This window comes from Triticum aestivum, chromosome 2A, assembly GCF_018294505.1.
Source record: "Triticum aestivum cultivar Chinese Spring chromosome 2A, IWGSC CS RefSeq v2.1, whole genome shotgun sequence".
Lineage (NCBI taxonomy): Eukaryota > Viridiplantae > Streptophyta > Magnoliopsida > Poales > Poaceae > Triticum > Triticum aestivum.
Genome location: NC_057797.1, coordinates 316301100 through 316313574, shown reverse-complemented (window position 1 = coordinate 316313574; position 12475 = coordinate 316301100).

Below are 12475 nucleotides of genomic sequence, written 5' to 3'. Positions count from 1 at the left end.
TGCTGGGCGTAGGCTTCGAGAGTTTGGAGCTAGAGTCCGGGGGCAAGTCCGGCCTTTCCATAATAGGGGAACCCAGCCCGAATCTGGGCTGGTCGAAGACAAAATCGCCTCCGGATCCCCGATTGTGAGTTTCGTAGATGAGAGTCTGGCAGGTTTCAAACTCCCATCTTCGGACCCAGCAGTTTGCTTGGATCTAAGGCCAGAGCGGTGGTCGGTGTCATGAACCCTTCACAAATCAAATCTCCTTGGATATTAGAGACATAATTTAGGTTCCCGAAATTGATCTGATGACCAAGGGTGTATCTGTCGATCTATTCGAGGTGACCAATCGAATTGGCATAAAGAATGAAGCTGCCGAACACAAAAATCTTGTCAGGAAGGAAAGTTTCCCAGGAAACTGCATCGTTGTTGACGATCGAACGAGCCATCAAACCTTCTGTTGACGATGCAGTGGAACTCTCAATGAAAGCACCAATGTCGGTGTCAAAATCGGCTGATCTCGGGCAGGGGGTCCCGAATTGTGTGTCTAAGGATCGATGGTAACAGGAGACAGGGGGACAAGATGTTTACCCAGGTTCGGTCCCTCTTAATGGAGGTAAAACCCTACGTCCTGCTTGATTATATTTGATGAGTATATGGGTTACAAGAGTTGATCTACCTTGAGATCGTAATGGCTAAACCCTAGATGTCTAGCCTATATGAATTCTGATAGCCTCTACGGACTAAACCCTCCTGTTTATATAGACATCGGAGGGGCCTAGGGTTGTACAGAGTCGATTTATAGAGAAATGAAATTATACATCCGGACATTAAGCTTGCCATCCACGCATAAGAGAGTCCTACCCAGACACGGGGGAAGGTCTTCTACCTTGTATCTTCACGGCCCATCAGTCTGGCCCATATCAAATAGCCCGGACACCCGAGGCCCCCTTAGTCCAGGACTCCCTCAGTAGCCCCTAAACCAGTCTTTAATGATGATGTGTTCGGCACGCAGATTGTCTTCGGCATTGCAAGGAGGTTTCCTTCTCTACATACAAAGCAATCATCTGAACAAGCCCATCATTGGAATATACGAGCCAAGTTTTATAATGAAAATTCCCACTAGTATATGAAAGTGATATCATAGGAGACTCTCTATCATGAAGATCATGGTGCTACTTTGAAGCACAAGTGTGGTAAAAGGATAGTAACATTGTCCCTTCTCTCTTTTCTCTTTTTTAGTTGGGCCTTCTTTCATTTTTTGGCCTCTTTTATTTATTGTTATTTTTCGTCCGGAGTCTCATCCCGACTTGTGGGGGAATCATAGTCTCCATCATCCTTTCATCACATGGGACAATGCTCTAATAATGAAGATCATCATAATTTTATTTATTTACAACTCGATACTTAGAACAAAATATGACTCTATATGAATTCCTCTGACAGTGTATCGGGATGTGCAATGAATCAAGAGTGACATGTATGCAAGAATTATGAACGGTGGCTTTGCCACAAATACGATGTCAACTACATGATCATGCAAAGCAATATGATAATGATGGCATGTGTCACAATAAATGGAACGGTGGAAAGTTGCATGGCAATATGTAACATCCCAAAATTCTAAATTTTGGAATGTTATATTAATTAAGTAATATTGATTGCTTATGTGATTTGTGGTGTGAAATTGAGTGAAATTTGAAACTTTTTGAAAGTTAAATGAGAGGGAATGAAATGACTTTCCCAAAATTTTCACCTTGCATTTATGATCTCCATGAATTAAAATTCATTTCATCACAAAACCCTAGAGTGAAGATGATATGACTTCTTACATTTAAATAAATGAAAATGGTTTTGAAAAGATTTGAATTCCATTTGGAAATATTCCAAATTCAGAAACTTTATGCAACTCAATGAGTTTCATGAGAGGAGATAAAATGACTTCTTCAAATGCTAAGAAAGAGAGTTGGAAGTTTCAAAAAAATCAAATGTAAAGTCCCTTTGAAGATATTTTGAAAACCATTTTCAATTTGGAGTTATTTTGTGTTTATTCAAATTACTTTTCTCCAAAAATAAAATAAATCGAAATAAGGGTAAAATGATTCCCTTCAATGTAAAATTAGGAGAAAATAAATTTGAAATCAATTTGGTATTTAAAAAAATGATTTTTATTGGGTTTTATTGCAACAGTAGCACTGTTTGCTTTATTTAAATTTTTGTGAAATTTATTTGCCGCTAAAAATATGTTCATGTTTTAGGAAATCTTTTTCTAAAAAATTGATATATAATATGCCTATGTGAATTTTTCTGTTATTTTTAGTTTTCGTATTTCTTATTCTGGAAAAATGTTTTAGAAAAAGAAAATCCTTTCTGCCGAACTGGGCCGGCCCAGCCAACCGGGCCAGGCCAAGTCCAGCCCCGCACGCCCCACTCCGCCCCGACCTTCGGTCGGACACCGACTGCCGCACGTTGTCATCGTCGAGTCGTCCCCGACCTGGACTCCCCGCCACATCGCCCCCTCCTCCAAGCTGCCGCCGCTTCCTCCCGCATATAAAAGGGGGAACCACCAGCCCCTCTCTTTCTTCCACATCTCACAGTCGCTGCCCTCGTACCCATTAACCCTCGTCAACACCATCACCGCAACCACCGCGACGCGCCGCACCTCCCCAGCTCCTCCGCCGTCGCCGCCGACCTCGGAGCCATCACCCCGCTCTCTGCCGCCGTTGCTGCCGCCGTCTTCTCCGTCTCCGACGACCCCAACCGTCGCGGTAAGTTGCCAGGACACCTCGACCGTCCGATCTCGATTGAATGGTTAGGATTAGATTGCATTTGGTTTTTTAAACGATATTCGTTAAATAGTGAGCGTTCACTAGTAATGCCTCTGTAGCGAACATTTTCATCTAATAAGTTTCTGTAGTGGATGTTCGTCTGTTATTTTTTCTGTCATGTAGCCAGGGACCTAGGTGCAATTAGTTTATTTTATAGATTAGTCTCTAATTTTCAAACCTTCACAACTTTTTACCCGTTTGTCCAAATTTGACGAAACCAGCGCCAAATTCTTCATAATGATCTCAACTATCCAGAGAACTTATTAAATCAACTTTTTTAAATTGTAAAATTTGAATTAGATCAGATTCAAATTTAAACTTGTTTTGGCTATAACTTGAGTTTTATAACTCTGATTTAATTGATTCTTTTTGCAAATCGAAGGTCTTGACATGTACTTTCTGTTAAGATCAAAATCACATATTTTTGCTACAGTTAAAAGTATGTCTCTGTTCACAAGCTTTATTTGATGTTTTGAAGTTTTTTCGAAGTATTTTCTTTGATCTTTTGGATATTTGGGTGATTGCTTATGTGTGGTTATAATTTCTTGCTTACGATAGATGGAACGGAGTGTGACGAGTAGAACTATTAGAAATTATGAGTGCGAAGAATCTTCATCAATAGTACAAGGCAAGTTCACACCTTTGATCATACTTTTCCTATACCCAGTTTACTTGCATTAGATACACCCTCAAAGATTTGCATGTGTAGGATTTGGGTACATGTGGTTTGCTATGTAGTTCATGAGATAGGAACCTATGATCCTTGAAACACCCCGGGAATATCCATTATGTGATATATTGCTTAGCCATGCTAGTAGCCGGGATTGGCATGTGTGGTTCATGAAAGATGAGAGAGATATAATAATTAAGGGTAACTTTAAGGTGGCAACATTAACACACATCCGGGTGGAATGGTTGGGGCACCCTGGAGAAACCAGTGGCTTGCCCGGGCACCTGGAGAAACCAGTGCGTGCCCAAGGGAATCCCGGAGTACCCGTGTGATCACCGTATGGACTGCCACACAGGCTCAAAGGGATCATATGATATTTCATGCCTAGAAACTTCCATGTGCATCCACAAGCCATTATGGGCTCTGGCATAGCTGAGTAAGTTGTGGGAAACTTTTCCATGATAGGCTAGCAAATGTAGGGGATTGTAGGTTACCGACCTATCTATCAGTTAAGGGGACCTCTTCGAAATGACTATGTCTCAATCATCTGGTTCTCAAACATCATGCAATGCGAGGAATTCAATGGAGGAGATCGAGACTTGTGGGAAAAAATGCGCAAACCTTTGTAGAGTGTACAAACTAATCATGATTAGATGTGTCCCCGATTATGGACAACTTTGAGTATATGGAAGTGAATTATTGGTTGATCTCATCACTCTATTTAATTAATGAATTGGGTTATTCTTTATACTTGGTAATTTTGGGATTGAGTTGGAGGAACCTTCTCAATAATGGCATAAACTTAGTAGTAAATAAAATTTATTCCTTTGTTGTAGGGAAAAATTAGCTTTATGCAATATTAAACTTAGAGCCTCCAACAGCCTAGTATGCATAGAGATAGACATTTTCATTATTATTCTATGGTGTGAAATTGCCAGTACATTCAATGTACTGACCTACATGGCTGCAACGTCTCATGTTGCAGAAATTTTACGACGAGTAAGTGATACGATAGGGTTATGATGTCTACACTCAACTTTGCCGTTGGTGTTGTTGGGCCTCCAAAACTTTGTTGTTACTTCCGCTATATTGATTGAGGTAATAGTATTTACGTTACTCTATACGTGTGATTTACCTTTGTTATAAATCCTCGGGTACTGTGTGTGTCAGCATACCGTTCCAGTGGTGACACTTAAACACAGAGACTTCGATCCATTCGGGTCGGGTCGCTAAACAATATATCTCAGAATGGCTATGGAAATGCCATAATAGGTAGGTACGGTGGCTGTTTTGAGGAAGGATATGTGGTGGGTTTATGGTACCGGCGAAAGTTGTGCGGTACTAGAGAGGCTAGCAATGGCAGAAAGGTGAGAGTGCATACAATCCATGGGCTAAACATTACTCATAAAGAACTCACATACTTATTGCAAAAATCTATTAGTCATCGAAACAAAGTACTACGTGGATGCACCTAGGTGGATAGATTGGTAGGAAAATACCATCGCTCGTCCCCGACCGCCACTCATAAGGAAGACAATCAATAAACAAATCATGCTCCGACTTTATCACATGACGGTTCACCATACGTGCATGCTACGGGAGTCACAAACCTTAACACAAGTATTTCTCAAATTCAAAACTACTTACTAGCATGACTCTAATATCACCATCTTCATATCTCAAAACAATCATAAGGAACCAAACTTCTTATAGTATTCAATGCACTTTTATATGAATGTTTTTATTATATCCCTCTTGGATTCCTATCATATTAGGCCTAATTCTATAACCAAAGAAAATTACCATGCTGTTTAGAGACTCTCAAAATAATATAAGTGAAGTACGATAGTTCATCAATTTCTATAAAATAAAACCACCGCCGTGCTCTAATAAGATATAAGTGAAGCACTAGAGCAATTTTTCCTAGCTCAAAAGATATAAGTGAAGCACATAGAGCATTCTAATAAATCATGATTCATGCGTGTCTCTCCCAAAAGGTGTGTACAGCAAGGATGATTGTGACAAACTAAAAAGCAAAGACTCAAATCATACAAGATGCTCCAAGCAAAACACATATCATGTGGTGAATAAAAATATAGCCTCAAGTAAAGTTACCGATAGACGAAGGCGAAAGAGGGGATGCCTTCCCGGGGCATCCCCAAGCTTAGTGTAGGATCGAAAGTATGTCTAGAGGGGGGTGATTAGACTACTTGACCAAATAAAAATCTAGCTTTTTCCCAATTTTAAGTCTTGGCAGATTTTAGCAACTTATCACAAGTCAAGCAATCAACCTACACATGCAAATCTAAGAGTATAGCGGCGGAATATAAATCATTGCATATGAAGGTAAATGGGAGGAGTTTGGAGGGTGCAAACACAATGTAGACACGGAGATTTCTTGCGTGGTTCCGATAGGTGGTGCTATCGTACATCCATGTTGATGGAGACTTCAACCCACGAAGGGTAACAGTTGCGCGAGTCCATGGAGGGCTCCACCCACGAAGGGTCCACGAAGAAGCAACCTTGTCTATCCCACCGTGGCCATCTCCCATGAAGGACTTGACTCACTTGGGTAGATCTTCATGGAGTGGGCGATCTCCTTGCCCTTACAAACTCCTTGGTTCAACTCCACAATCTTGACGGAGGCTCCCAAGTGACACCTAACCAATCTAGGAGACACCACTCTCCAAAAGGTAATAGATGGTGTGTTGATGATGAACTCCTTGCTCTTGTGCTTCAAATGATAATCTCCCCAACACTCAAATCTCTCTCGGAGATTTGGGATTTGGTGGAAAGATGATTTGAGTGGAAAGCAGCTTGGGGAAGGCTAGAGATCAATATTCTATTGGTTGGATTGGAATATCTTTGTCTCAACACATGAGTAGGTGGTTCTCTCTCACAAAATGAATGGTGGAAGTGTAGGCACGTTCTGATAGCTCTCTCCACGAATGGATGAAGGGTGGAGGGGTATATATAGCCTCCACACAAAATCTAACCGTTACACAAAATTTATCAAACTCGGTGGGACCGAGTAGTTAAAATCGGTCAGACCGATTTAGTTCAAAATGTCAATGTTATGATTTTCGATTGGACCAACCTGTCAACTCGCTGTGACCGATTTCATTAGGGTTAGGGCACAATGTAATCTCGGTGAGACCGATCACATGAACTTGGTGAGACCAATTTCTGTAATAGGCAAACAGAGAGTTGGCCAGGAGAACTCGGTGGGACCAATCACTCATTTCAGTGGGACCGAAACATTACGAAAAGGAAACAGAGAGTTTCCATTGCGAACTCGATGGGACCGATCGCTCATCTCGGTTAGACTGAAATGTTACGAAGGGAAACAGAGAGTTTGCAATCCCATCTCGGTGAGACCAAGATCCCTATCAGTGAGACTGAACTGGTTAGGGTTTCTGGCTATGGCTATGTCAAACAAACTCGGTGATGCCGGATAGATCAAATCGGTGGGACCGAGTTTGACTTTTGGTTTGGGACATATGTGGATATGAGAAAGTGGTTGAGGGTTTTTGGAGCATATCTGTCGGTGTTTTGGGAATGGGGGTCCCCAAACTTGCGTGCTTGTGGCCTGCAGCGTGGCTAAGCCAGCAGGCCGTACGACCCATCTTCATCGACAAGGCATCCAAGACCCTCGCGAGGCGGACAACACGAGACCTCCTCTGGAGTGGACTAATCGGGCAGGCTCATGAGGAGCAAAGATATCAAGCCAAGGGGAACCTCACGAGGCTCTCGTGACGTGAGCCGTGACGATCGACACCAGGCGGGCGCCAGCGCGCGCAGCGACCTTGTTTCCTCTTTGGGGCTAAGGAGGCCAGCGCAGGCGAGGAGTACCGAGGCATCAGGAGAAGGTTGCCATATCGGTGCAACAAGACCAAGACTAGAAGGACGGCAATACAGAGGTCATCGTGGAGCCCAAAACGGCGTCACCACTAGAGCGTTTCGCAGGTGGAGACCACCTTTTTCAGGATGGCTTGTACTAGCTGTCCCCCTTCAAATTTTCCCGCCGTTGTTGGCTCCCTTCCTGCTCAATATTTGGGGAGAGGACCAGGGCCTATATAAGTAGAGCCAGCCACTGCAGTAGGGGCATCGAGCAGTTCATCCAGCACTCGCCCACACAAGTTAGCCAAGCACAAGAACACCTCAACCTGAGGAGGTTGTTCTTCCCCTTGTATTGTTCGTCATCAGCCCAAGAGGCAATCCACCACCACCACACTAGAGTAGGGTATTACACCACAATGGTGGCCCGAACCAGTATAAATCTTGTGTCTTTCTATGTTGCAAGTTCATCGAGTTCGTCGAGTTCGTCCGTGAGATCTTAGCAAGTTAGGGAGTAGATCGGTGGGAGGAAAAGACATCGCACGCACCCCAGTGTTCGAACCTTAAGGGTTTGCCGGAACCCCACATCCGACATTTGGCGCGCCAGGTAGGGGTGCACCATAGCTTCCCTTCCATCAGTTCATCGCTCCGTCGCTCCATCGTCTCCATGGAGGACGCTCGCCGTGCTCGAGCTGAGCGTCGGGCTGCCCTCACCGCCCGCGTTGCTCAGACAGCCCCCATCGGCGGGCCACATCGTCGTTCTCCGTCTCCCGCCGCCAATGCTGCCACCGGCCCGGTGGGGAACAAGCAGCAAGCGTCTTTGCTACATCCTTCAGTATGCCAGGACGGCCGCACCGCCACTCCATCGCTGACCCCAGCCAGTTCTTCGTCTCATGCGCGCCGCACTTCCATGGAGGCGCGGGCCGTGCTCCTCGCCGCAAACGAACTCCTGTGCTACCGCCTAGTCGATGACCTCTATGAGGAATGGCTCGACCGCGTCACCGAGCTCGTCTGCGCCGCAGGGGGCTCCCCCGCGCCGTCCCTCTCTCTGCCTCACCCCCAGCCGGTCGCGGGCGATGTGGCCCGAGGCGAGCCTCCACCATCCCAGCCCAAAGACGGTGCCTTGGCACCAAGGTGCGCGGCCCCGCGGTGCGATCCGCCACGCCCGGTGCCCGCGCGTGAAGAGAGAAGCTGCCAAGAAATCCCTCGGCTGCGAGGAGCTGCACCCGCGCTTCCCGCGCCGGCTCGTCAAGACCGCGCGCCGCCCGCGGCGGCGCCACGTGGACCTCAGCAAGACCAAGCTCCACGTCCGAAGCGGGCCCCAATAACCACGGTCGGCTGCCGTGCCTTCACCCCCGAGCTACGCAGCATCGCCTGGCCAGGCAAGTTCAAGCCGAATCTGCCTCCTCGCTATGACGGCACCACCGACCCCGCGGAGTTCCTGCAGCTCTACGAGCTGAGCATCGAAGCAGCCAACGGCGACGAGAAAGTCATGGCAAACTGGTTTCCCATGGCTCTCAAGGACGGGGCCTGCTCCTGGCTCCTGAACCTGCAGCACGGCTCGATCTCCTCCTGGGACGAGATGTGTGACTGCTTCGTCGCCAACTTCCAGGGCACTCGCGACCGCCCGCCGGCCGCGGGCGACCTGCGCCGCATCAAGCAACAACCAGGGGAGACCCTCCAGAAGTACATCCAGCGCTTCAACAAGGCCCGCCTCAAGATCCCCAAGGTCATGGATGAGGCCATCATCTCCGTGTTCTCCGACGGCGTTCGTGACGTCAAGATGATGGAAGAGCTCGCTATCCATGAGGAGCTCTGCACATCTCAGGAGCTGTTCAACTTGGCGACCAAGTGCGCAAGAGCTAAGGAGGGGCGTCTCTCTCTCCTTGAGCTGCCAGCCCCGGGCACAGAAGAGAAGAAAGCCAAGGCCAAGGATGTGAAGCGCAAGGAAGCAGCGGTGCTAGCAGCGGAGCCCAACACCAAACGGGGCAGAGATCATCCCAAGTCATCCAAGAACAGCTGACCATTCTGCGCCTTCCACAACCTGAACACCCACAACACTAGCGACTGCCAAGAGCTCAGAGACATACGAGAAGGACGCTACGGTCGACGCCCTGAGCGCAGCGACCGGGGCTACGGCCGTGGAGGAGGATGTGGAGGCAAACGCTGGGACGACCGTGGCCCGCGCCAGGAATGGCACAACAGGCCTCGTGAGGACCGCTAGCAGGACCATCCTCGTGAGGGGGCCTGGAGAGATCAGCCTCGTGAGGATCGCCCCCAAAGCAACACCGGTCTTCCCTTGCTGCCGCCACCAAGAAGGAATGATGATCATCATCAGGACGAGGGGGCTGGGGGCTTCCAGGAGCCACGTGCAATCGCCTGCATACTGGGTGGCGCCCAGGCCCCAACCTCTCAGCGCATCTTCAAATGGTTCGCTCGCGAGGTGAACGCGGTGCTCCCCAAGCTTCAGGGCGCGTGCCCGCTCAAGTGGTCCCAGTGCGCCATCACTTTCAACTCGGCAAATCAGCTCAACTGCGCGGCCACCGCCGGCGTCCTCCCGATCTTGTGTTCCCCAGTCATCAGGAATGTGCAGGTTACAAAGTCCCTCATCGATGGCGGTGCAGGGCTCAACGTCCTATCCATCGACACATTCGACAACCTCCAAGTGCCATATGAGCAGCTCCAGCCTACCAAACCTTTCTTAGGAGTGACTGACGGCTCCACCACACCAATAGGGCAGGTCCGCCTGCCTGTCACCTTCGGCATGCGCGACAACTACTACACCGAGCTCATCGACTTTGATTTCGCGCACATCAGCTTGTCGTACAATGCCATCCTCGGCTATCTGGCCCTGGCCAAGTTCATGGCGGTCACCCACCACGGCTACAACGTCCTCAAGATGCCTGGAAGCGCCAGGGTCATCACGGTCACATGTGAAGACAGGGATGCGATGTGCTCCCTCGAACGCGCCTTCCAAGCTGCTGCAATCGACGACCCCGACAACAGAAGTGAGGGCCCTCCGGAGGCCATCCCCAAGAAAAAGCAGTTGCACCCCGCAGGACCTCAGGAGGATGGGTCGCGGCAGGAGCCTCATCAGGATCAGCGTCCGTCCCAGGGGCGCCTCCCTCCATCGCATAGGAAGGCACACCCAGCGCCCTCCTCGGGTAGGGCTCGGGGGCTCTCTTCTACAGGGCCTCAGGCCTTGCCAACCTCACGAGGGAGGCGCTCGGGCACCACTTGGAGGCGTGCTACACGACATGTTTTCCTCAGGAGAACACAGGGCAAGGGGTGCCCACCACTCAGGAGTTCATCGCCAAGACCGCAGGAACTGCAAGGCGCAAGAGCCATGCGCGACGACAGCTGCTCACAGGGCGCAGCTCACCACCCAGGCGAGGGTGCCGAGCTGCATGTCTGCATCAACGTCCCAGGGCTCAACAGGGCCGCGTCTCAAGAGCGCTTCTGGCCTTCGCGTGTGGGCCGTTGCGAGGGCCCGCCACACAGCTATGTTCGCATGCCCCTCAGCATGCCGAGCGTGGCGTCGGCCTATCAGCGCAACATGCGGCGTGACTTGGCGGCTCGAGAGGCCAGGTACCGTGCCGTCCTAGAGGAAACGGAGACGGTATTCAGGGAGCCTCCTGAGCCCCCAGAGCCTCTCGAGGCTCAGGGCTCCGGTGGCTCATGAGGAGTCATTTCTTCGACGCACGCCTTCAGCTGCACCAACTCTGCTTCGTCTACAGAATCAGGTGACATCTCCCAAGCTCGTTTAAGCTGGGAGCGCCCCTTGGGCTGCATTATTCCCAGGCCACATGGGTCCGTCCCTGCGGCATGTATCCCTTTTGCTCATGTCTTTAGCTTACCTTGCTGGGGGCGCCCCTCGGTCTGCATCATCCCCAAGCCGGTCGGGCCGGACCCAGTGGCATGTATGTTCCTGCATTTACCCAAGCTGATTTGCCTTCCTTGCTTAACCTGCCTATGGTTATCACCTGCTCGATCATCGCCTCCCACGGGGTCTCCTCACAGGCACGGCGCTCGTGCATGGGTCCGTCCTTGCCACGTCGACAAATCTGAGTGGTCGAGCTCTGGCTCGCGGCAAGCCCCGCGCACGTCACCTCACCAGGCCCTCAGTGCCTTCACTTCGTGCGGACCAACCAGCGGCAAGCTGGCAGCTGTAACGGCAAACCATGTTCTTCCTGTGCCTGTTCATAGGGACCCCGCGGGGAGGATAGCAGGCGGCACCGCGTGTCTCCTTTTCTCTCGTACTCTTTGCTTGCGCATTAAAAGGGGGGCTCCTGAGCATCGCGACTCAGGAGCTCTTACGGGCTCTCCAGCCCTCACCCCCTGGCCTTGCCACGACATCGTGACCTGGCATACCAGCGGCGGCTGAGCTCGCTCGAGGGCCGGGACTTGAGGACGCAGAGAACTAAGGAGAGCATGGGAGGAGGGAAACCCGTATGGGCCGGCCTGGCTATGCCGCACAAGTTGGCGCGCGGCCCTAGCGCAACGTCAGGAATCGCCACGAAGTTCACAAGATAAGTCTCGCCATCGTATCGGCTAAATGTCTGAGCCTTATGGTCACTCACGCCTTGCCGCAACCCCGTTGCGGCCACGTCAACTCCCTTTCTTCCGTTACCGTGGTTGCTTGAGCGCTAAGGGGGACTTCCTGACACTACTAGGAAATAGCTTATAGATAGACGCTTACTACTAGCGCGTTATATTGGCCCACGCTACTGCTAATTACTAGTAGCGCACTATATTATCCCCTCGCTACTAGTAAGTATTACAGGTAGTACATAGCAAAAAAACACGCTATTAGTAATATCTCCCGTGAACAAAATGTAGCAGTAGCGCATGTTGTAAAACCTGCGCTATTAGGGCATCTCCAACCGTTGGCCCCCCAGGAGGGGCAAAAAACCGCCCCCTGGGGGCGCACCGGCGCTAAACCGCGCACTGGGGGCGTGATGCCCCCCAGTCGCGCCCCCCACGGGTTTTTAAAATGTTCAAATTCAGCGCAAACACAACGCAAACACGGGCGAGTTCGTTCAAATTTAAATATATTTTACAAAAAAAAAGAAAAAAAACTACCGCGGGCTACCCCCGCCGTCTCCCTCGCCGCCCGCCTCGCCGCCCGCCCACACGGTTCTACATGCCAAGGAGGCTGTAG